Source organism: Ambystoma mexicanum, chromosome 1q (genome assembly GCF_040938575.1).
Source record: "Ambystoma mexicanum isolate Mex_15411 chromosome 1q, UKY_AmexF1_1, whole genome shotgun sequence".
Classification (NCBI taxonomy): domain Eukaryota; kingdom Metazoa; phylum Chordata; class Amphibia; order Caudata; family Ambystomatidae; genus Ambystoma; species Ambystoma mexicanum.
In genome coordinates this window covers 593,249,015-593,273,285 of record NC_090922.1, presented here as the reverse complement: position 1 = coordinate 593,273,285, position 24,271 = coordinate 593,249,015, and the positions used below count along the sequence as shown (strand labels likewise).

The 24,271-nt window shown below is 50.6% G+C and overlaps 13 non-coding genes across 13 annotated transcripts; all 13 read right to left on the bottom strand.

The window, feature by feature from the left end:
- Positions 1-469: 469 nt before the first annotated feature.
- On the bottom strand, positions 470-585 carry LOC138564682 (U5 spliceosomal RNA). The gene has a single exon (XR_011300618.1). It is a non-coding gene; the product is annotated as a U5 spliceosomal RNA (small nuclear RNA).
- Positions 586-1,391: 806 nt separating this feature from the next.
- Positions 1,392-1,507, bottom strand: LOC138564681 (U5 spliceosomal RNA). Its single transcript, XR_011300617.1, has one exon. It is a non-coding gene; the product is annotated as a U5 spliceosomal RNA (small nuclear RNA).
- A 799-nt stretch (positions 1,508-2,306) lies between these two features.
- LOC138565154 (U5 spliceosomal RNA) lies at positions 2,307-2,422 on the bottom strand. Its single transcript, XR_011301065.1, has one exon. It is a non-coding gene; the product is annotated as a U5 spliceosomal RNA (small nuclear RNA).
- A 799-nt stretch (positions 2,423-3,221) lies between these two features.
- LOC138564680 (U5 spliceosomal RNA) lies at positions 3,222-3,337 on the bottom strand. The gene has a single exon (XR_011300616.1). It is a non-coding gene; the product is annotated as a U5 spliceosomal RNA (small nuclear RNA).
- Positions 3,338-4,143: 806 nt separating this feature from the next.
- LOC138564679 (U5 spliceosomal RNA) lies at positions 4,144-4,259 on the bottom strand. Its single transcript, XR_011300615.1, has one exon. It is a non-coding gene; the product is annotated as a U5 spliceosomal RNA (small nuclear RNA).
- A 6,826-nt stretch (positions 4,260-11,085) lies between these two features.
- LOC138564678 (U5 spliceosomal RNA) lies at positions 11,086-11,201 on the bottom strand. Its single transcript, XR_011300614.1, has one exon. It is a non-coding gene; the product is annotated as a U5 spliceosomal RNA (small nuclear RNA).
- Positions 11,202-12,007: 806 nt separating this feature from the next.
- LOC138564677 (U5 spliceosomal RNA) lies at positions 12,008-12,123 on the bottom strand. The gene has a single exon (XR_011300613.1). It is a non-coding gene; the product is annotated as a U5 spliceosomal RNA (small nuclear RNA).
- Positions 12,124-12,929: 806 nt separating this feature from the next.
- On the bottom strand, positions 12,930-13,045 carry LOC138564676 (U5 spliceosomal RNA). Its single transcript, XR_011300612.1, has one exon. It is a non-coding gene; the product is annotated as a U5 spliceosomal RNA (small nuclear RNA).
- Positions 13,046-13,821: 776 nt separating this feature from the next.
- On the bottom strand, positions 13,822-13,937 carry LOC138564674 (U5 spliceosomal RNA). Its single transcript, XR_011300611.1, has one exon. It is a non-coding gene; the product is annotated as a U5 spliceosomal RNA (small nuclear RNA).
- Positions 13,938-14,743: 806 nt separating this feature from the next.
- On the bottom strand, positions 14,744-14,859 carry LOC138564673 (U5 spliceosomal RNA). The gene has a single exon (XR_011300610.1). It is a non-coding gene; the product is annotated as a U5 spliceosomal RNA (small nuclear RNA).
- A 799-nt stretch (positions 14,860-15,658) lies between these two features.
- Positions 15,659-15,774, bottom strand: LOC138565153 (U5 spliceosomal RNA). The gene has a single exon (XR_011301064.1). It is a non-coding gene; the product is annotated as a U5 spliceosomal RNA (small nuclear RNA).
- Positions 15,775-16,573: 799 nt separating this feature from the next.
- Positions 16,574-16,689, bottom strand: LOC138564672 (U5 spliceosomal RNA). Its single transcript, XR_011300609.1, has one exon. It is a non-coding gene; the product is annotated as a U5 spliceosomal RNA (small nuclear RNA).
- An 806-nt stretch (positions 16,690-17,495) lies between these two features.
- On the bottom strand, positions 17,496-17,611 carry LOC138564671 (U5 spliceosomal RNA). The gene has a single exon (XR_011300608.1). It is a non-coding gene; the product is annotated as a U5 spliceosomal RNA (small nuclear RNA).
- Positions 17,612-24,271: the final 6,660 nt, after the last annotated feature.

Sequence of the window (24,271 nt, the reverse complement as noted above, 5' to 3'; positions counted from 1 at the left end):
CCAGAGATGGGGCTCCTCCCCCAGGATGTTGAAAAAGCAGCCCGCTCTCTCCTTTCTCAGGACACAGGGGTCATTTTCCGCCCTCACCCTGTCTTGCACGGGTGCTGGGCCTCCTGGGCTGCCAGGTTCTTTTGCCCGCCAGGGCAAAGCCCGCCGGGCAAAGGACGGCGTTTGTCAGGCATTTGTCAGGCGATCGGGGCCCGGGCCCAAACCCCTGCCCACTGGGGCCATATCCTCCTGGATGCTAGCTTGGAGCCAGCCTCTGCTGGCTCACCAGCAGGTGGCGACAGCAGCAAGCATTAGCTAAAGGCTCCCCCCTCTGGCTACCACTGCAAGGCATCAGCCTGGCTGTGCTGCGAGGACCCCTGCAAAGGCTGACTGACAGCTGGGGGGTGCAAGCCAACAGCTGAAAAGCAGGCTTTGCGCTTTCATTTGCTCTGTTTCTTTTTTTTTTTTAACCAGCATAGGTAACCCTGCACTTGGCAGGGCTTCAAAAAATTGAGTGAAACTCTTTAATGTTCCTCTCCACGGAAATCTTTAGTAAAAGGCGAAAGATTTATTCGGTTTGAAGAGAAACCAGAGTATGCGCTCTAGTGGCCCCGACTGCGGCCGCAAAAAATGCAACACCTCACTAGCTCAGGGTGACTTAGTGAAGCAGTGCACACGATGACGCTTTTTGAGATGAAGCGAATGGAGAATGCTATCGGGCTCCGAACCCGTGGCAGAATGACTTTATTTGCAAGCAATCCCATCCAAAGTCATGAAACCTGGCAGGGGATTGTGGGTATGCAAATTTCTCCAGACCGCAGGCCATGTGACATTGGCCAAAAGGCAGGCAGAGTCTGCCTTTGCCTGAGGACTCCCCTCGTTTACATAAGGTCTAGGGCTTCTGGGAGGCAGGCGTGAGATTTTCTTTTGGGCCCCAGAGATGGGGCTCCTCCCCCAGGATGTTGAAAAAGCAGCCCGCTCTCTCCTTTCTCAGGACACAGGGGTCATTTTCCGCCCTCACCCTGTCTTGCACGGGTGCTGGGCCTCCTGGGCTGCCAGGTTCTTTTGCCTGCCAGGGCAAAGCCCGCCGGGCAAAGGACGGCGTTTGTCAGGCGTTTGTCAGGCGATCGGGGCCCGGGCCCAAACCCCTGCCCACTGGGGCCATATCCTCCTGGATGCTAGCTTGGAGCCAGCCTCTGCTGGCTCACCAGCAGGTGGCGACAGCAGCAAGCATTAGCTAAAGGCTCCCCCCTCTGGCTACCACTGCAAGGCATCAGCCTGGCTGTGCTGCGAGGACCCCTGCAAAGGCTGACTGACAGCTGGGGGGTGCAAGCCAACAGCTGAAAAGCAGGCTTTGCGCTTTCATTTGCTCTGTTTCTTTTTTTTTTTTAACCAGCATAGGTAACCCTGCACTTGGCAGGGCTTCAAAAAATTGAGTGAAACTCTTTAATGTTCCTCTCCACGGAAATCTTTAGTAAAAGGCGAAAGATTTATTCGGTTTGAAGAGAAACCAGAGTATGCGCTCTAGTGGCCCCGACTGCGGCCGCAAAAAATGCAACACCTCACTAGCTCAGGGTGACTTAGTGAAGCAGTGCACACGATGACGCTTTTTGAGATGAAGCGAATGGAGAATGCTATCGGGCTCCGAACCCGTGGCAGAATGACTTTATTTGCAAGCAATCCCATCCAAAGTCATGAAACCTGGCAGGGGATTGTGGGTATGCAAATTTCTCCAGACCGCAGGCCATGTGACATTGGCCAAAAGGCAGGCAGAGTCTGCCTTTGCCTGAGGACTCCCCTCGTTTACATAAGGTCTAGGGCTTCTGGGAGGCAGGCGTGAGATTTTCTTTTGGGCCCCAGAGATGGGGCTCCTCCCCCAGGATGTTGAAAAAGCAGCCCACTCTCTCCTTTCTCAGGACACAGGGGTCATTTTCCGCCCTCACCCTGTCTTGCACGGGTGCTGGGCCTCCTGGGCTGCCAGGTTCTTTTGCCCGCCAGGGCAAAGCCCGCCGGGCAAAGGACGGCGTTTGTCAGGCGTTTGTCAGGCGATCGGGGCCCGGGCCCAAACCCCTGCCCACTGGGGCCATATCCTCCTGGATGCTAGCTTGGAGCCAGCCTCTGCTGGCTCACCAGCAGGTGGCGACAGCAGCAAGCATTAGCTAAAGGCTCCCCCCTCTGGCTACCACTGCAAGGCATCAGCCTGGCTGTGCTGCGAGGACCCCTGCAAAGGCTGACTGACAGCTGGGGGGTGCAAGCCAACAGCTGAAAAGCAGGCTTTGCGCTTTCATTTGCTCTGTTTCTTTTTAACCAGCATAGGTAACCCTGCACTTGGCAGGGCTTCAAAACATTGAGTGAAACTCTTTAATGTTCCTCTCCACGGAAATCTTTAGTAAAAGGCGAAAGATTTATTCGGTTTGAAGAGAAACCAGAGTATGCGCTCTAGTGGCCCCGACTGCGGCCGCAAAAAATGCAACACCTCACTAGCTCAGGGTGACTTAGTGAAGCAGTGCACACGATGACGCTTTTTGAGATGAAGCGAATGGAGAATGCCATCGGGCTCCGAACCCGTGGCAGAATGACTTTATTTGCAAGCAATCCCATCCAAAGTCATGAAACCTGGCAGGGGATTGTGGGTATGCAAATTTCTCCAGACCGCAGGCCATGTAACATTGGCCAAAAGGCAGGCAGAGTCTGCTTTTGCTTGAGGACTCCCCTCGTTTACATAAGGTCTAGGGCTTCTGGGAGGCAGGCGTGAGATTTTCTTTTGGGCCCCAGAGATGGGGCTCCTCCCCCAGGATGTTGAAGAAGCAGCCCGCTCTCTCCTTTCTCAGGACACAGGGGTCATTTTCCGCCCTCACCCTGTCTTGCACGGGTGCTGGGCCTCCTGGGCTGCCAGGTTCTTTTGCCCGCCAGGGCAAAGCCCGCCGGGCAAAGGACGGCGTTTGTCAGGCGTTTGTCAGGCGATCGGGGCCCGGGCCCAAACCCCTGCCCACTGGGGCCATATCCTCCTGGATGCTAGCTTGGAGCCAGCCTCTGCTGGCTCACCAGCAGGTGGCGACAGCAGCAAGCATTAGCTAAAGGCTCCCCCCTCTGGCTACCACTGCAAGGCATCAGCCTGGCTGTGCTGCGAGGACCCCTGCAAAGGCTGACTGACAGCTGGGGGGTGCAAGCCAACAGCTGAAAAGCAGGCTTTGCGCTTTCATTTGCTCTGTTTCTTTTTAACCAGCATAGGTAACCCTGCACTTGGCAGGGCTTCAAAAAATTGAGTGAAACTCTTTAATGTTCCTCTCCACGGAAATCTTTAGTAAAAGGCGAAAGATTTATTCGGTTTGAAGAGAAACCAGAGTATGCGCTCTAGTGGCCCCGACTGCGGCCGCAAAAAATGCAACACCTCACTAGCTCAGGGTGACTTAGTGAAGCAGTGCACACGATGACGCTTTTTGAGATGAAGCGAATGGAGAATGCTATCGGGCTCCGAACCCGTGGCAGAATGACTTTATTTGCAAGCAATCCCATCCAAAGTCATGAAACCTGGCAGGGGATTGTGGGTATGCAAATTTCTCCAGACCGCAGGCCATGTGACATTGGCCAAAAGGCAGGCAGAGTCTGCCTTTGCCTGAGGACTCCCCTCGTTTACATAAGGTCTAGGGCTTCTGGGAGGCAGGCGTGAGATTTTCTTTTGGGCCCCAGAGATGGGGCTCCTCCCCCAGGATGTTGAAAAAGCAGCCCGCTCTCTCCTTTCTCAGGACACAGGGGTCATTTTCCGCCCTCACCCTGTCTTGCACGGGTGCTGGGCCTCCTGGGCTGCCAGGTTCTTTTGCCCGCCAGGGCAAAGCCCGCCGGGCAAAGGACGGCGTTTGTCAGGCATTTGTCAGGCGATCGGGGCCCGGGCCCAAACCCCTGCCCACTGGGGCCATATCCTCCTGGATGCTAGCTTGGAGCCAGCCTCTGCTGGCTCACCAGCAGGTGGCGACAGCAGCAAGCATTAGCTAAAGGCTCCCCCCTCTGGCTACCACTGCAAGGCATCAGCCTGGCTGTGCTGCGAGGACCCCTGCAAAGGCTGACTGACAGCTGGGGGGTGCAAGCCAACAGCTGAAAAGCAGGCTTTGCGCTTTCATTTGCTCTGTTTCTTTTTTTTTTTTAACCAGCATAGGTAACCCTGCACTTGGCAGGGCTTCAAAAAATTGAGTGAAACTCTTTAATGTTCCTCTCCACGGAAATCTTTAGTAAAAGGCGAAAGATTTATTCGGTTTGAAGAGAAACCAGAGTATGCGCTCTAGTGGCCCCGACTGCGGCCGCAAAAAATGCAACACCTCACTAGCTCAGGGTGACTTAGTGAAGCAGTGCACACGATGACGCTTTTTGAGATGAAGCGAATGGAGAATGCTATCGGGCTCCGAACCCGTGGCAGAATGACTTTATTTGCAAGCAATCCCATCCAAAGTCATGAAACCTGGCAGGGGATTGTGGGTATGCAAATTTCTCCAGACCGCAGGCCATGTGACATTGGCCAAAAGGCAGGCAGAGTCTGCCTTTGCCTGAGGACTCCCCTCGTTTACATAAGGTCTAGGGCTTCTGGGAGGCAGGCGTGAGATTTTCTTTTGGGCCCCAGAGATGGGGCTCCTCCCCCAGGATGTTGAAAAAGCAGCCCACTCTCTCCTTTCTCAGGACACAGGGGTCATTTTCCGCCCTCACCCTGTCTTGCACGGGTGCTGGGCCTCCTGGGCTGCCAGGTTCTTTTGCCCGCCAGGGCAAAGCCCGCCGGGCAAAGGACGGCGTTTGTCAGGCGTTCGTCAGGCGATCGGGGCCCAAACCCCTGCCCACTGGGGCCATATCCTCCTGGATGCTAGCTTGGAGCCAGCCTCTGCTGGCTCACCAGCAGGTGGCGACAGCAGCAAGCATTAGCTAAAGGCTCCCCCCTCTGGCTACCACTGCAAGGCATCAGCCTGGCTGTGCTGCAAGGACCCCTGCAAAGGCTGACTGACAGCTGGGGGGTGCAAGCCAACAGCTGAAAAGCAGGCTTTGCGCTTTCATTTGCTCTGTTTCTTTTTTTTTTTAACCAGCATAGGTAACCCTGCACTTGGCAGGGCTTCAAAAAATTGAGTGAAACTCTTTAATGTTCCTCTCCACGGAAATCTTTAGTAAAATGTTATTTATTTTGGTTTTAACATTCAAGCCATACAGTGAAAAAATTCATATCAATCACAAACTTTTACAAAAACATACATAATCAGAAATTTAAAAAAACACAACAAATCACATTCAAAGGAAAACATCATCGATGGAGTTAATGTCCCATTTTGAGAAAACTTTTGTCTCGTCTCCATTTCTGGCTTCCAGCAAAATACAGTCTCTGATCCGTGAAACCAGTAAACGAACAAAATTATCAACAGCACAATCACATTTGTGCCACAGATGTTGACACCTCAGGATCCACAACACCTCCTTCACCGCACTGATGATCTGCCAAGCACAGCGGTCTTTAACCCCCACACTGTGATGCCTAGGTCCGTACAACACATCTGCTTCGTTCATATTAGACACATCCATAAACTTGGCCAAAAAAATGGAAACTCTTTTCCAAGCCTGGATTGCAAAATCACACTCCACCAGAATGTGCTTAGGTGTTTCAACCCCCGTGCAGCCCGCCCTGGAACAGTGGTTTACCATGGACAGACGTCGCCTGAACATAAAAGCCCTGCAAGGTAAACATTCCCGAACCACCATCCATGCCACGTCTTTCTGCCCGTTGGACAATTGTTTACTGGACAGGTTACCCCAAATTGTACGTGAAATTGGGGCAGAGAACGATGAAACCAGTTGAACTGGGACAGAGTCCAGAACAAAACATGAAATAGCTTTCGCATTCCAAAGTTCGAGTGGTAGATCATGTAGTTTGAATTTCACAATGAAATCATAAGCTTTTTTGTACAGCATTGGGCAATCCCACGAGAATGGGACAGTATTTGTGTGAGTGAGCATACCCATCCTTCTCATAAACCTCCCAAAATAAAACCTAGCAAAAAAACCATAGGGTGAAGAAAGGGAAACAATCTCCTTCACAATGCGTGCCACAAACATTGACATAGCAGTGAAAAGAAAATCAGGAACCCCCTTCCCTCCCTTCTCAACAGGCAACATCAAAACCACCCTTGAGGCCCTCTCCACCTTACTACCCCAAAAAAACACAAACATCAAACGATTTACAGCCTTGCATGTCGTCCTGTCCGGGGGGAACACATTTGCAACAAACAATAACGTGGGTAAAATAATAGATTTCAAAATCAAAATCTTCCCAGACATGGTGAGTTGTCGACTTGACCACATATCCAATTTTCGTTTAACTTTCCCCACTACCTCCAACCAACTCTTAATTCCACTAACATTCCTATCAAAAATTATACCCAACACCTTCACCTGATCCACTCGCACACTCACCACATTCCGAATGATACTTGTGTCCCGCCATGGGCCAATGCAAAAAGCCTCACTCTTGTCTGCATTAATCTTAGAGCCTGAAGCCTGCCCATAGCTATTTGCCACCTTCATGGCCTCCAAAACCGATGGCGTGTCGCTGCACACAATGGACACATCGTCCATGTATGCCAATGCTTTTACTTCTACCTGCCCTCCACCCGGAACAAAACAACCAGCAATACGCTGATTACTTCTTACTGCTCTCAAAAAAGGTTCTAAGCACAGTACGTATAACAACGCTGACAGGGGGCATCCCTGTCTTACCCCAGATCTTACAGCTAATGGGTCTGAGGCAAAGCCGTTCACCATAACTCTACTTACCATGTCTGCATAAAACACTTTCAGCCAACCAACAAAAATGTCGCTCATTCCCATCGCTCGCAAGACACGCCACATATACTTGTGATTAACACGATCATATGCTTTTTCCTGATCAAAGCTCACAATGGTCAATGGAAAATTCCTTTCTTTAGCGTAAAAACATACGTCTCTCAAAATGAGTAGATTGTCTGTGACAGACCTTGTAGGAACACCACACCCTTGACCTGGATGTACCAAAGCACCAATCACCTTCTGAAGACGAAACATCAAAACCTTTGCTAAGACCTTATAATCAGCATTAAGGAGAGTGATAGGCCTCCAATTTTTTAGATCAATTCTCTCTCCTTTATTCTTGTAAAGCAAAGAAATCACCCCATCTCTCATACTCTCACTCAATGTTTTATCTCTCAGACATTCTGCAAACACCTCTACCATATCAGCCTTCACCAGATCCCAAAAAACCCTAAAAAACTCAATAGGCAACCCATCAGATCCAGGAGACTTCCCTAACTGAAAAGAGAAAACAGACCTCTCAACTTCATCCAGTGTTAGGCCACCTTCAAGGGCTTGCAGTTGTGTGTCTGTCAAAGGCCTATCTAAATAATGTAAAAACCCATCACCAACATCCACATCCACCTCTTGCTCTTCATAAAGTGCCTCATAGAAATCTCTAACAGTAGCTCTCAATCGTGCCTGATCAGTCACCACATTCCCAACAGCGTCCTTAATAGCAGACATTCTTTCTTTCTTCTTCCCCAACTTCTTAAAGAAATACCTGCTACAGGTTTCATTTTCATCCAAATGCTGAAGTCGACTTTGGAAAACAACTTTCTTTTCCTCTTCTCCATAATCCTCTTGTAGCACATCTTTCACCAGCTGCACATCCTCTTGTACAGGAAAACCCATATCCTGTAAGTGGACTAGATTCTGCAGCCTTCTTTGCAAACCCACAATTCTCTTCTTCTTTTCCCCGGCCACCCTCCTCCCTACTGCCATAAAGAAACCCCTAGCACGATGTTTCACCATATCCCACCATTCACCCAATGTACTGAAGCACACCTTCAAACTCTGCCATTCTCTATAACGATTAGTGAAACTTGACGTCACCGTAACATCATCAAGCAAGGAACAATTCAATTTCCACTTCCCAGGACCCTTAGGCTGAACCCCTGGAAGTTCAACAGTCAAATCCAGTCTTTTGTGATCCGAAAAAAAAACAGGTGTTAAAACAAAGGTTAACGGTTTAACTGCCCTTGAAGTAAACAAATAATCCAGTCTGGCAAAAGAAGAGCCAGAAGCATTAAACCATGTGTAATCTGCTCTACCACGTTTCAGCGTGAGACCCGTGTCTACAAGAGATGTATCTTTCAACAGGCCTTTCAACACTCTACTCGATTCATCCAGTATACCTCTTCTACTATCCAGAGGTCTCATGATGCAGTTAAAATCACCACCTAAAACAACATGCCTGTCTGTCACTAGCAATACGCGCAGTCTTGCAAAAAGCGATTTCCTGCCGTGACACGTAGTAGGAGCATACACATTAATGAGTCTCAACTTACAGTCATGCAAGTCAGCATCAACACACAAAAGGCGTCCAGGTTCAGCCTCCATGACAGAAATGACCTCAAAATCGTGTCCAGTCATAAGGATCCCCACTCCTGCAGCTCTTTCTACATTTGACCCCGACCAATAAGAGTTGCCAGCAGTCCATTGATCTTTCAAGTACTTGTAATTTCTCATAAAAGGGATCCCACATTCTTGTAAGAAGAGGACATCAGATTTGACCCCCTTTAGACCACCAAAAACAGCACGCTGTTTCTGCACTGAACACATACTGCGCACATTGACCGATGAAACTGTCAAAGCCATCAAGGATAACAATGTGGACCACAAAAAAAACTTATCCATCATTAATGGCATTTTTGAGGCGATCTTTCTTCCTTTCACTACCCCTCCGTCTTGGTTTCGGGAGGCTCACTAAAGGGTCTCCTTCAGAGCTCAAAACCGGCAAATCCTTCAGTTGCACTCCCACATCCAATGTACCACACTCTTCCTGTTGCACACCATCTCGCACCAAAAGGGCTTGCTCATGAGGATAAGAGGTAGCTTCATCTGTACTTTCATACAGCAGTAGAGGCGTTGAAAAAGGTGTCTCTGCAACCCCTTCATCAATATTCTGTGTCTCTCCTGATTTGAACACCTCACTCGACTCTGGAACATTATCTTCCTTATTGCTCCGGGCTGAGCCTGGCTCACACTCCTTTACCAACTCCAAAGACAAGTCTGAGATCCCCAGACCAGAGGGTGGCTCCACTTCAAATTCACTGCTAGAAGCAGCAGGTTTCCCCGAGGCTTCCGATATCAGCGATTCACTACCAGAAGTCAGGGTTTGTAGTGCCATAGCTTGTTTCTTATGTAAACCTTGTTCACCTACTTGGTCCAAAAGTTTACGCTTATTCCATGCTGGAAGCCTGCCAGCCCTTGTATCAGGCACAACTTCTATTTCATCATCGCTGACGTCTTGTACCAAAAGTTGCATTTCTTTCTCAGAGCTGTATTCCTCTGGAGCGTCCACCTCAATAGAGTCACAATGCTCTTCCTCTTCCACCCTTCCTTCTTCTTCCTGAGGCTGGGTTTTCTTTTTCATAATGTTCGCATATGATAACGGGCACGTATTGTACACATGACCCCTCTCACCGCACAGAAAACATGCTCTCTGAAGTTTGCAACGGTTAGTTTCATGGTCAGCGCCGCAGTTCTTACATTGCACCTTCTGGCATGCCACTGCTAGGTGGCCCATTTCCCCGCAGTTCCTGCAGAGCTTTGGCATTCCGTGATACATGACATCACCTCGGTTGTTGCCCAACATCACAATGCTCGGAAGATGACGCACTCCATGGACACCTTGCGGATCAGCTTGCAACTTAACCAGCCATTTTCTTGCTCCAGTCCATATGGTGTCGTCATCCAGCACTCTTCTGCATGCAGAGACCACAGTGCAATGTCTCTTCAGCCAGGTTTCAATGTCATGCTCTGAGATGGATTCGTTGTAGAATTGCACAGTCACCACCTTCACTTCACGGTCAGACAAGGGCTCCACAGTAAATCTGCGCATAGGGTCCATTCCCTTAGCTTCTTCATACTTCCTCCAGAAGTTCTGCAAACAGGCAGCATCCTTGAAACTCACATCAAAGTTTTCATTCTTTCCAGGCAGCTTTACCAAGCAATTCAGCTCTGCAGGGGTCACTCCTAGCGTCTTCTGGATAATGATCCGGCTGAAGTCCAGTCTCGTCATAAAAGACAGGTCCGAGGCTCCCATCAAACAAAAGCGAACAACATGATGTCTTCTGGTCCCAGGTCTCAGCAGAGAGGTCATGATGATAGAGGCTTCTCGAACCGGAAAGAAGGGGGCACTGCACAATGCAGGCCCCCTAGACTGCAGCAGCTCCTCCTCCTCGCCAGACAGCTCTTCTCCACGGAAATCTTCAGCGAAAGATTTATTCGGTTTGAAGAGAAACCAGAGTATGCGCTCTAGTGGCCCCGACTGCGGCCGCAAAAAATGCAACACCTCACTAGCTCAGGGTGACTTAGTGAAGCAGTGCACACGATGACGCTTTTTGAGATGAAGCGAATGGAGAATGCTATCGGGCTCCGAACCCGTGGCAGAATGACTTTATTTGCAAGCAATCCCATCCAAAGTCATGAAACCTGGCAGGGGATTGTGGGTATGCAAATTTCTCCAGACCGCAGGCCATGTGACATTGGCCAAAAGGCAGGCAGAGTCTGCCTTTGCCTGAGGACTCCCCTCGTTTACATAAGGTCTAGGGCTTCTGGGAGGCAGGCGTGAGATTTTCTTTTGGGCCCCAGAGATGGGGCTCCTCCCCCAGGATGTTGAAGAAGCAGCCCGCTCTCTCCTTTCTCAGGACACAGGGGTCATTTTCCGCCCTCACCCCGTCTTGCACGGGTGCTGGGCCTCCTGGGCTGCCAGCGGGCAAAGGACGGCGTTTGTCAGGCGTTCGTCAGCCGATCGGGGCCCGGGCCCAAACCCCTGCCCACTGGGGCCATATCCTCCTGGATGCTAGCTTGGAGCCAGCCTCTGCTGGCTCACCAGCAGGTGGCGACAGCAGCAAGCATTAGCTAAAGGCTCCCCCCTCTGGCTACCACTGCAAGGCATCAGCCTGGCTGTGCTGCGAGGACCCCTGCAAAGGCTGACTGACAGCTGGGGGGTGCAAGCCAACAGCTGAAAAGCAGGCTTTGCGCTTTCATTTGCTCTGTTTCTTTTTAACCAGCATAGGTAACCCTGCACTTGGCAGGGCTTCAAAAAATTGAGTGAAACTCTTTAATGTTCCTCTCCACGGAAATCTTTAGTAAAAGGCGAAAGATTTATTCGGTTTGAAGAGAAACCAGAGTATGCGCTCTAGTGGCCCCGACTGCGGCCGCAAAAAATGCAACACCTCACTAGCTCAGGGTGACTTAGTGAAGCAGTGCACACGATGACGCTTTTTGAGATGAAGCGAATGGAGAATGCTATCGGGCTCCGAACCCGTGGCAGAATGACTTTATTTGCAAGCAATCCCATCCAAAGTCATGAAACCTGGCAGGGGATTGTGGGTATGCAAATTTCTCCAGACCGCAGGCCATGTGACATTGGCCAAAAGGCAGGCAGAGTCTGCCTTTGCCTGAGGACTCCCCTCGTTTACATAAGGTCTAGGGCTTCTGGGAGGCAGGCGTGAGATTTTCTTTTGGGCCCCAGAGATGGGGCTCCTCCCCCAGGATGTTGAAAAAGCAGCCCGCTCTCTCCTTTCTCAGGACACAGGGGTCATTTTCCGCCCTCACCCTGTCTTGCACGGGTGCTGGGCCTCCTGGGCTGCCAGGTTCTTTTGCCCGCCAGGGCAAAGCCCGCCGGGCAAAGGACGGCGTTTGTCAGGCGTTTGTCAGGCGATCGGGGCCCGGGCCCAAACCCCTGCCCACTGGGGCCATATCCTCCTGGATGCTAGCTTGGAGCCAGCCTCTGCTGGCTCACCAGCAGGTGGCGACAGCAGCAAGCATTAGCTAAAGGCTCCCCCCTCTGGCTACCACTGCAAGGCATCAGCCTGGCTGTGCTGCGAGGACCCCTGCAAAGGCTGACTGACAGCTGGGGGGTGCAAGCCAACAGCTGAAAAGCAGGCTTTGCGCTTTCATTTGCTCTGTTTCTTTTTTTTTTTTAACCAGCATAGGTAACCCTGCACTTGGCAGGGCTTCAAAAAATTGAGTGAAACTCTTTAATGTTCCTCTCCACGGAAATCTTTAGTAAAAGGCGAAAGATTTATTCGGTTTGAAGAGAAACCAGAGTATGCGCTCTAGTGGCCCCGACTGCGGCCGCAAAAAATGCAACACCTCACTAGCTCAGGGTGACTTAGTGAAGCAGTGCACACGATGACGCTTTTTGAGATGAAGCGAATGGAGAATGCTATCGGGCTCCGAACCCGTGGCAGAATGACTTTATTTGCAAGCAATCCCATCCAAAGTCATGAAACCTGGCAGGGGATTGTGGGTATGCAAATTTCTCCAGACCGCAGGCCATGTGACATTGGCCAAAAGGCAGGCAGAGTCTGCCTTTGCCTGAGGACTCCCCTCGTTTACATAAGGTCTAGGGCTTCTGGGAGGCAGGCGTGAGATTTTCTTTTGGGCCCCAGAGATGGGGCTCCTCCCCCAGGATGTTGAAAAAGCAGCCCGCTCTCTCCTTTCTCAGGACACAGGGGTCATTTTCCGCCCTCACCCTGTCTTGCACGGGTGCTGGGCCTCCTGGGCTGCCAGGTTCTTTTGCCCGCCAGGGCAAAGCCCGCCGGGCAAAGGACGGCGTTTGTCAGGCGTTTGTCAGCCGATCGGGGCCCGGGCCCAAACCCCTGCCCACTGGGGCCATATCCTCCTGGATGCTAGCTTGGAGCCAGCCTCTGCTGGCTCACCAGCAGGTGGCGACAGCAGCAAGCATTAGCTAAAGGCTCCCCCCTCTGGCTACCACTGCAAGGCATCAGCCTGGCTGTGCTGCGAGGACCCCTGCAAAGGCTGACTGACAGCTGGGGGGTGCAAGCCAACAGCTGAAAAGCAGGCTTTGCGCTTTCATTTGCTCTGTTTCTTTTTTTTTTTTAACCAGCATAGGTAACCCTGCACTTGGCAGGGCTTCAAAAAATTGAGTGAAACTCTTTAATGTTCCTCTCCACGGAAATCTTTAGTAAAAGGCGAAAGATTTATTCGGTTTGAAGAGAAACCAGAGTATGCGCTCTAGTGGCCCCGACTGCGGCCGCAAAAAATGCAACACCTCACTAGCTCAGGGTGACTTAGTGAAGCAGTGCACACGATGACGCTTTTTGAGATGAAGCGAATGGAGAATGCTATCGGGCTCCGAACCCGTGGCAGAATGACTTTATTTGCAAGCAATCCCATCCAAAGTCATGAAACCTGGCAGGGGATTGTGGGTATGCAAATTTCTCCAGACCGCAGGCCATGTGACATTGGCCAAAAGGCAGGCAGAGTCTGCTTTTGCTTGAGGACTCCCCTCGTTTACATAAGGTCTAGGGCTTCTGGGAGGCAGGCGTGAGATTTTCTTTTGGGCCCCAGAGATGGGGCTCCTCCCCCAGGATGTTGAAGAAGCAGCCCGCTCTCTCCTTTCTCAGGACACAGGGGTCATTTTCCGCCCTCACCCTGTCTTGCACGGGTGCTGGGCCTCCTGGGCTGCCAGCGGGCAAAGGACGGCGTTTGTCAGGCGTTCGTCAGCCGATCGGGGCCCGGGCCCAAACCCCTGCCCACTGGGGCCATATCCTCCTGGATGCTAGCTTGGAGCCAGCCTCTGCTGGCTCACCAGCAGGTGGCGACAGCAGCAAGCATTAGCTAAAGGCTCCCCCCACTGGCTACCACTGCAAGGCATCAGCCTGGCTGTGCTGCGAGGACCCCTGCAAAGGCTGACTGACAGCTGGGGGGTGCAAGCCAACAGCTGAAAAGCAGGCTTTGCGCTTTCATTTGCTCTGTTTCTTTTTTTTTTTAACCAGCATAGGTAACCCTGCACTTGGCAGGGCTTCAAAAAATTGAGTGAAACTCTTTAATGTTCCTCTCCACGGAAATCTTTAGTAAAAGGCGAAAGATTTATTCGGTTTGAAGAGAAACCAGAGTATGCGCTCTAGTGGCCCCGACTGCGGCCGCAAAAAATGCAACACCTCACTAGCTCAGGGTGACTTAGTGAAGCAGTGCACACGATGACGCTTTTTGAGATGAAGCGAATGGAGAATGCTATCGGGCTCCGAACCCGTGGCAGAATGACTTTATTTGCAAGCAATCCCATCCAAAGTCATGAAACCTGGCAGGGGATTGTGGGTATGCAAATTTCTCCAGACCGCAGGCCATGTGACATTGGCCAAAAGGCAGGCAGAGTCTGCCTTTGCCTGAGGACTCCCCTCGTTTACATAAGGTCTAGGGCTTCTGGGAGGCAGGCGTGAGATTTTCTTTTGGGCCCCAGAGATGGGGCTCCTCCCCCAGGATGTTGAAAAAGCAGCCCGCTCTCTCCTTTCTCAGGACACAGGGGTCATTTTCCGCCCTCACCCTGTCTTGCACGGGTGCTGGGCCTCCTGGGCTGCCAGGTTCTTTTGCCTGCCAGGGCAAAGCCCGCCGGGCAAAGGACGGCGTTTGTCAGGCGTTTGTCAGGCGATCGGGGCCCGGGCCCAAACCCCTGCCCACTGGGGCCATATCCTCCTGGATGCTAGCTTGGAGCCAGCCTCTGCTGGCTCACCAGCAGGTGGCGACAGCAGCAAGCATTAGCTAAAGGCTCCCCCCTCTGGCTACCACTGCAAGGCATCAGCCTGGCTGTGCTGCGAGGACCCCTGCAAAGGCTGACTGACAGCTGGGGGGTGCAAGCCAACAGCTGAAAAGCAGGCTTTGCGCTTTCATTTGCTCTGTTTCTTTTTTTTTTTTAACCAGCATAGGTAACCCTGCACTTGGCAGGGCTTCAAAAAATTGAGTGAAACTCTTTAATGTTCCTCTCCACGGAAATCTTTAGTAAAAGGCGAAAGATTTATTCGGTTTGAAGAGAAACCAGAGTATGCGCTCTAGTGGCCCCGACTGCGGCCGCAAAAAATGCAACACCTCACTAGCTCAGGGTGACTTAGTGAAGCAGTGCACACGATGACGCTTTTTGAGATGAAGCGAATGGAGAATGCTATCGGGCTCCGAACCCGTGGCAGAATGACTTTATTTGCAAGCAATCCCATCCAAAGTCATGAAACCTGGCAGGGGATTGTGGGTATGCAAATTTCTCCAGACCGCAGGCCATGTGACATTGGCCAAAAGGCAGGCAGAGTCTGCCTTTGCCTGAGGACTCCCCTCGTTTACATAAGGTCTAGGGCTTCTGGGAGGCAGGCGTGAGATTTTCTTTTGGGCCCCAGAGATGGGGCTCCTCCCCCAGGATGTTGAAAAAGCAGCCCACTCTCTCCTTTCTCAGGACACAGGGGTCATTTTCCGCCCTCACCCTGTCTTGCACGGGTGCTGGGCCTCCTGGGCTGCCAGGTTCTTTTGCCCGCCAGGGCAAAGCCCGCCGGGCAAAGGACGGCGTTTGTCAGGCGTTCGTCAGCCGATCGGGGCCCGGGCCCAAACCCCTGCCCACTGGGGCCATATCCTCCTGGATGCTAGCTTGGAGCCAGCCTCTGCTGGCTCACCAGCAGGTGGCGACAGCAGCAAGCATTAGCTAAAGGCTCCCCCCTCTGGCTACCACTGCAAGGCATCAGCCTGGCTGTGCTGCGAGGACCCCTGCAAAGGCTGACTGACAGCTGGGGGGTGCAAGCCAACAGCTGAAAAGCAGGCTTTGCGCTTTCATTTGCTCTGTTTCTTTTTAACCAGCATAGGTAACCCTGCACTTGGCAGGGCTTCAAAACATTGAGTGAAACTCTTTAATGTTCCTCTCCACGGAAATCTTTAGTAAAAGGCGAAAGATTTATTCGGTTTGAAGAGAAACCAGAGTATGCGCTCTAGTGGCCCCGACTGCGGCCGCAAAAAATGCAACACCTCACTAGCTCAGGGTGACTTAGTGAAGCAGTGCACACGATGACGCTTTTTGAGATGAAGCGAATGGAGAATGCCATCGGGCTCCGAACCCGTGGCAGAATGACTTTATTTGCAAGCAATCCCATCCAAAGTCATGAAACCTGGCAGGGGATTGTGGGTATGCAAATTTCTCCAGACCGCAGGCCATGTAACATTGGCCAAAAGGCAGGCAGAGTCTGCTTTTGCTTGAGGACTCCCCTCGTTTACATAAGGTCTAGGGCTTCTGGGAGGCAGGCGTGAGATTTTCTTTTGGGCCCCAGAGATGGGGCTCCTCCCCCAGGATGTTGAAGAAGCAGCCCGCTCTCTCCTTTCTCAGGACACAGGGGTCATTTTCCGCCCTCACCCTGTCTTGCACGGGTGCTGGGCCTCCTGGGCTGCCAGGTTCTTTTGCCCGCCAGGGCAAAGCCCGCCGGGCAAAGGACGGCGTTTGTCAGGCGTTTGTCAGGCGATCGGGGCCCGGGCCCAAACCCCTGCCCACTGGGGCCATATCCTCCTGGATGCTAGCTTGGAGCCAGCCTCTGCTGGCTCACCAGCAGGTGGCGACAGCAGCAAGCATTAGCTAAAGGCTCCCCCCTCTGGCTACCACTGCAAGGCATCAGCCTGGCTGTGCTGCGAGGACCCCTGCAAAGGCTGACTGACAGCTGGGGGGTGCAAGCCAACAGCTGAAAAGCAGGCTTTGCGCTTTCATTTGCTCTGTTTCTTTTTAACCAGCATAGGTAACCCTGCACTTGGCAGGGCTTCAAAAAATTGAGTGAAACTCTTTAATGTTCCTCTCCACGGAAATCTTTAGTAAAAGGCGAAAGATTTATTCGGTTTGAAGAGAAACCAGAGTATGCGCTCTAGTGGCCCCGACTGCGGCCGCAAAAAATGCAACACCTCACTAGCTCAGGGTGACTTAGTGAAGCAGTGCACACGATGACGCTTTTTGAGATGAAGCGAATGGAGAATGCTATCGGGCTCCGAACCCGTGGCAGAATGACTTTATTTGCAAGCAATCCCATCCAAAGTCATGAAACCTGGCAGGGGATTGTGGGTATGCAAATTTCTCCAGACCGCAGGCCATGTGACATTGGCCAAAAGGCAGGCAGAGTCTGCCTTTGCCTGAGGACTCCCCTCGTTTACATAAGGTCTAGGGCTTCTGGGAGGCAGGCGTGAGATTTTCTTTTGGGCCCCAGAGATGGGGCTCCTCCCCCAGGATGTTGAAAAAGCAGCCCGCTCTCTCCTTTCTCAGGACACAGGGGTCATTTTCCGCCCTCACCCTGTCTTGCACGGGTGCTGGGCCTCCTGGGCTGCCAGGTTCTTTTGCCCGCCAGGGCAAAGCCCGCCGGGCAAAGGACGGCGTTTGTCAGGCATTTGTCAGGCGATCGGGGCCCGGGCCCAAACCCCTGCCCACTGGGGCCATATCCTCCTGGATGCTAGCTTGGAGCCAGCCTCTGCTGGCTCACCAGCAGGTGGCGACAGCAGCAAGCATTAGCTAAAGGCTCCCCCCTCTGGCTACCACTGCAAGGCATCAGCCTGGCTGTGCTGCGAGGACCCCTGCAAAGGCTGACTGACAGCTGGGGGGTGCAAGCCAACAGCTGAAAAGCAGGCTTTGCGCTTTCATTTGCTCTGTTTCTTTTTTTTTTTTAACCAGCATAGGTAACCCTGCACTTGGCAGGGCTTCAAAAAATTGAGTGAAACTCTTTAATGTTCCTCTCCACGGAAATCTTTAGTAAAAGGCGAAAGATTTATTCGGTTTGAAGAGAAACCAGAGTATGCGCTCTAGTGGCCCCGACTGCGGCCGCAAAAAATGCAACACCTCACTAGCTCAGGGTGACTTAGTGAAGCAGTGCACACGATGACGCTTTTTGAGATGAAGCGAATGGAGAATGCTATCGGGCTCCGAACCCGTGGCAGAATGACTTTATTTGCAAGCAATCCCATCCAAAGTCATGAAACCTGGCAGGGGATTGTGGGTATGCAAATTTCTCCAGACCGCAGGCCATGTGACATTGGCCAAAAGGCAGGCAGAGTCTGCCTTTGCCTGAGGACTCCCCTCGTTTACATAAGGTCTAGGGCTTCTGGGAGGCAGGCGTGAGATTTTCTTTTGGGCCCCAGAGATGGGGCTCCTCCCCCAGGATGTTGAAAAAGCAGCCCACTCTCTCCTTTCTCAGGACACAGGGGTCATTTTCCGCCCTCACCCTGTCTTGCACGGGTGCTGGGCCTCCTGGGCTGCCAGGTTCTTTTGCCCGCCAGGGCAAAGCCCGCCGGGCAAAGGACGGCGTTTGTCAGGCGTTCGTCAGGCGATCGGGGCCCAAACCCCTGCCCACTGGGGCCATATCCTCCTGGATGCTAGCTTGGAGCCAGCCTCTGCTGGCTCACCAGCAGGTGGCGACAGCAGCAAGCATTAGCTAAAGGCTCCCCCCTCTGGCTACCACTGCAAGGCATCAGCCTGGCTGTGCTGCAAGGACCCCTGCAAAGGCTGACTGACAGCTGGGGGGTGCAAGCCAACAGCTGAAAAGCAGGCTTTGCGCTTTCATTTGCTCTGTTTCTTTTTTTTTTTAACCAGCATAGGTAACCCTGCACTTGGCAGGGCTTCAAAAAATTGAGTGAAACTCTTTAATGTTCCTCTCCACGGAAATCTTTAGTAAAATGTTATTTATTTTGGTTTTAACATTCAAGCCATACAGTGAAAAAATTCATATCAATCACAAACTTTTACAAAAACATACATAATCAGAAATTTAAAAAAACACAACAAATCACATTCAAAGGAAAACATCATCGATGGAGTTAATGTCCCATTTTGAGAAAACTTTTGTCTCGTCTCCATTTCTGGCTTCCAGCAAAATACAGTCTCTGATCCGTGAAACCAGTAAACGAACAAAATTATCAACAGCACAATCACATTTGTGCCACAGATGTTGACACCTCAGGATCCACAACACCTCCTTCACCGCACTGATGATCTGCCAAGCACAGCGGTCTTTAACCCCCACACTGTGATGCCTAGGTCCGTACAACACATCTGCTTCGTTCATATTAGACACATCCATAAACTTGGCCAAAAAAATGGAAACTCTTTTCCAAGCCTGGATTGCAAAATCACACTCCACCAGAATGTGCTTAGGTGTTTCAACCCCCGTGCAGCCCGCCCTGGAACAGTGGTTTACCATGGACAGACGTCGCCTGAACATAAAAGCCCTGCAAGGTAAACATTCCCGAACCACCATCCATGCCACGTCTTTCTGCCCGTTGGACAATTGTTTACTGGACAGGTTACCCCAAATTGTACGTGAAATTGGGGCAGAGAACGATGAAACCAGTTGAACTGGGACAGAGTCCAGAACAAAACATGAAATAGCTTTCGCATTCCAAAGTTCGAGTGGTAGATCATGTAGTTTGAATTTCACAATGAAATCATAAGCTTTTTTGTACAGCATTGGGCAATCCCACGAGAATGGGACAGTATTTGTGTGAGTGAGCATACCCATCCTTCTCATAAACCTCCCAAAATAAAACCTAGCAAAAAAACCATAGGGTGAAGAAAGGGAAACAATCTCCTTCACAATGCGTGCCACAAACATTGACATAGCAGTGAAAAGAAAATCAGGAACCCCCTTCCCTCCCTTCTCAACAGGCAACATCAAAACCACCCTTGAGGCCCTCTCCACCTTACTACCCCAAAAAAACACAAACATCAAACGATTTACAGCCTTGCATGTCGTCCTGTCCGGGGGGAACACATTTGCAACAAACAATAACGTGGGTAAAATAATAGATTTCAAAATCAAAATCTTCCCAGACATGGTGAGTTGTCGACTTGACCACATATCCAATTTTCGTTTAACTTTCCCCACTACCTCCAACCAACTCTTAATTCCACTAACATTCCTATCAAAAATTATACCCAACACCTTCACCTGATCCACTCGCACACTCACCACATTCCGAATGATACTTGTGTCCCGCCATGGGCCAATGCAAAAAGCCTCACTCTTGTCTGCATTAATCTTAGAGCCTGAAGCCTGCCCATAGCTATTTGCCACCTTCATGGCCTCCAAAACCGATGGCGTGTCGCTGCACACAATGGACACATCGTCCATGTATGCCAATGCTTTTACTTCTACCTGCCCTCCACCCGGAACAAAACAACCAGCAATACGCTGATTACTTCTTACTGCTCTCAAAAAAGGTTCTAAGCACAGTACGTATAACAACGCTGACAGGGGGCATCCCTGTCTTACCCCAGATCTTACAGCTAATGGGTCTGAGGCAAAGCCGTTCACCATAACTCTACTTACCATGTCTGCATAAAACACTTTCAGCCAACCAACAAAAATGTCGCTCATTCCCATCGCTCGCAAGACACGCCACATATACTTGTGATTAACACGATCATATGCTTTTTCCTGATCAAAGCTCACAATGGTCAATGGAAAATTCCTTTCTTTAGCGTAAAAACATACGTCTCTCAAAATGAGTAGATTGTCTGTGACAGACCTTGTAGGAACACCACACCCTTGACCTGGATGTACCAAAGCACCAATCACCTTCTGAAGACGAAACATCAAAACCTTTGCTAAGACCTTATAATCAGCATTAAGGAGAGTGATAGGCCTCCAATTTTTTAGATCAATTCTCTCTCCTTTATTCTTGTAAAGCAAAGAAATCACCCCATCTCTCATACTCTCACTCAATGTTTTATCTCTCAGACATTCTGCAAACACCTCTACCATATCAGCCTTCACCAGATCCCAAAAAACCCTAAAAAACTCAATAGGCAACCCATCAGATCCAGGAGACTTCCCTAACTGAAAAGAGAAAACAGACCTCTCAACTTCATCCAGTGTTAGGCCACCTTCAAGGGCTTGCAGTTGTGTGTCTGTCAAAGGCCTATCTAAATAATGTAAAAACCCATCACCAACATCCACATCCACCTCTTGCTCTTCATAAAGTGCCTCATAGAAATCTCTAACAGTAGCTCTCAATCGTGCCTGATCAGTCACCACATTCCCAACAGCGTCCTTAATAGCAGACATTCTTTCTTTCTTCTTCCCCAACTTCTTAAAGAAATACCTGCTACAGGTTTCATTTTCATCCAAATGCTGAAGTCGACTTTGGAAAACAACTTTCTTTTCCTCTTCTCCATAATCCTCTTGTAGCACATCTTTCACCAGCTGCACATCCTCTTGTACAGGAAAACCCATATCCTGTAAGTGGACTAGATTCTGCAGCCTTCTTTGCAAACCCACAATTCTCTTCTTCTTTTCCCCGGCCACCCTCCTCCCTACTGCCATAAAGAAACCCCTAGCACGATGTTTCACCATATCCCACCATTCACCCAATGTACTGAAGCACACCTTCAAACTCTGCCATTCTCTATAACGATTAGTGAAACTTGACGTCACCGTAACATCATCAAGCAAGGAACAATTCAATTTCCACTTCCCAGGACCCTTAGGCTGAACCCCTGGAAGTTCAACAGTCAAATCCAGTCTTTTGTGATCCGAAAAAAAAACAGGTGTTAAAACAAAGGTTAACGGTTTAACTGCCCTTGAAGTAAACAAATAATCCAGTCTGGCAAAAGAAGAGCCAGAAGCATTAAACCATGTGTAATCTGCTCTACCACGTTTCAGCGTGAGACCCGTGTCTACAAGAGATGTATCTTTCAACAGGCCTTTCAACACTCTACTCGATTCATCCAGTATACCTCTTCTACTATCCAGAGGTCTCATGATGCAGTTAAAATCACCACCTAAAACAACATGCCTGTCTGTCACTAGCAATACGCGCAGTCTTGCAAAAAGCGATTTCCTGCCGTGACACGTAGTAGGAGCATACACATTAATGAGTCTCAACTTACAGTCATGCAAGTCAGCATCAACACACAAAAGGCGTCCAGGTTCAGCCTCCATGACAGAAATGACCTCAAAATCGTGTCCAGTCATAAGGATCCCCACTCCTGCAGCTCTTTCTACATTTGACCCCGACCAATAAGAGTTGCCAGCAGTCCATTGATCTTTCAAGTACTTGTAATTTCTCATAAAAGGGATCCCACATTCTTGTAAGAAGAGGACATCAGATTTGACCCCCTTTAGACCACCAAAAACAGCACGCTGTTTCTGCACTGAACACATACTGCGCACATTGACCGATGAAACTGTCAAAGCCATCAAGGATAACAATGTGGACCACAAAAAAAACTTATCCATCATTAATGGCATTTTTGAGGCGATCTTTCTTCCTTTCACTACCCCTCCGTCTTGGTTTCGGGAGGCTCACTAAAGGGTCTCCTTCAGAGCTCAAAACCGGCAAATCCTTCAGTTGCACTCCCACATCCAATGTACCACACTCTTCCTGTTGCACACCATCTCGCACCAAAAGGGCTTGCTCATGAGGATAAGAGGTAGCTTCATCTGTACTTTCATACAGCAGTAGAGGCGTTGAAAAAGGTGTCTCTGCAACCCCTTCATCAATATTCTGTGTCTCTCCTGATTTGAACACCTCACTCGACTCTGGAACATTATCTTCCTTATTGCTCCGGGCTGAGCCTGGCTCACACTCCTTTACCAACTCCAAAGACAAGTCTGAGATCCCCAGACCAGAGGGTGGCTCCACTTCAAATTCACTGCTAGAAGCAGCAGGTTTCCCCGAGGCTTCCGATATCAGCGATTCACTACCAGAAGTCAGGGTTTGTAGTGCCATAGCTTGTTTCTTATGTAAACCTTGTTCACCTACTTGGTCCAAAAGTTTACGCTTATTCCATGCTGGAAGCCTGCCAGCCCTTGTATCAGGCACAACTTCTATTTCATCATCGCTGACGTCTTGTACCAAAAGTTGCATTTCTTTCTCAGAGCTGTATTCCTCTGGAGCGTCCACCTCAATAGAGTCACAATGCTCTTCCTCTTCCACCCTTCCTTCTTCTTCCTGAGGCTGGGTTTTCTTTTTCATAATGTTCGCATATGATAACGGGCACGTATTGTACACATGACCCCTCTCACCGCACAGAAAACATGCTCTCTGAAGTTTGCAACGGTTAGTTTCATGGTCAGCGCCGCAGTTCTTACATTGCACCTTCTGGCATGCCACTGCTAGGTGGCCCATTTCCCCGCAGTTCCTGCAGAGCTTTGGCATTCCGTGATACATGACATCACCTCGGTTGTTGCCCAACATCACAATGCTCGGAAGATGACGCACTCCATGGACACCTTGCGGATCAGCTTGCAACTTAACCAGCCATTTTCTTGCTCCAGTCCATATGGTGTCGTCATCCAGCACTCTTCTGCATGCAGAGACCACAGTGCAATGTCTCTTCAGCCAGGTTTCAATGTCATGCTCTGAGATGGATTCGTTGTAGAATTGCACAGTCACCACCTTCACTTCACGGTCAGACAAGGGCTCCACAGTAAATCTGCGCATAGGGTCCATTCCCTTAGCTTCTTCATACTTCCTCCAGAAGTTCTGCAAACAGGCAGCATCCTTGAAACTCACATCAAAGTTTTCATTCTTTCCAGGCAGCTTTACCAAGCAATTCAGCTCTGCAGGGGTCACTCCTAGCGTCTTCTGGATAATGATCCGGCTGAAGTCCAGTCTCGTCATAAAAGACAGGTCCGAGGCTCCCATCAAACAAAAGCGAACAACATGATGTCTTCTGGTCCCAGGTCTCAGCAGAGAGGTCATGATGATAGAGGCTTCTCGAACCGGAAAGAAGGGGGCACTGCACAATGCAGGCCCCCTAGACTGCAGCAGCTCCTCCTCCTCGCCAGACAGCTCTTCTCCACGGAAATCTTCAGCGAAAGATTTATTCGGTTTGAAGAGAAACCAGAGTATGCGCTCTAGTGGCCCCGACTGCGGCCGCAAAAAATGCAACACCTCACTAGCTCAGGGTGACTTAGTGAAGCAGTGCACACGATGACGCTTTTTGAGATGAAGCGAATGGAGAATGCTATCGGGCTCCGAACCCGTGGCAGAATGACTTTATTTGCAAGCAATCCCATCCAAAGTCATGAAACCTGGCAGGGGATTGTGGGTATGCAAATTTCTCCAGACCGCAGGCCATGTGACATTGGCCAAAAGGCAGGCAGAGTCTGCCTTTGCCTGAGGACTCCCCTCGTTTACATAAGGTCTAGGGCTTCTGGGAGGCAGGCGTGAGATTTTCTTTTGGGCCCCAGAGATGGGGCTCCTCCCCCAGGATGTTGAAGAAGCAGCCCGCTCTCTCCTTTCTCAGGACACAGGGGTCATTTTCCGCCCTCACCCCGTCTTGCACGGGTGCTGGGCCTCCTGGGCTGCCAGCGGGCAAAGGACGGCGTTTGTCAGGCGTTCGTCAGCCGATCGGGGCCCGGGCCCAAACCCCTGCCCACTGGGGCCATATCCTCCTGGATGCTAGCTTGGAGCCAGCCTCTGCTGGCTCACCAGCAGGTGGCGACAGCAGCAA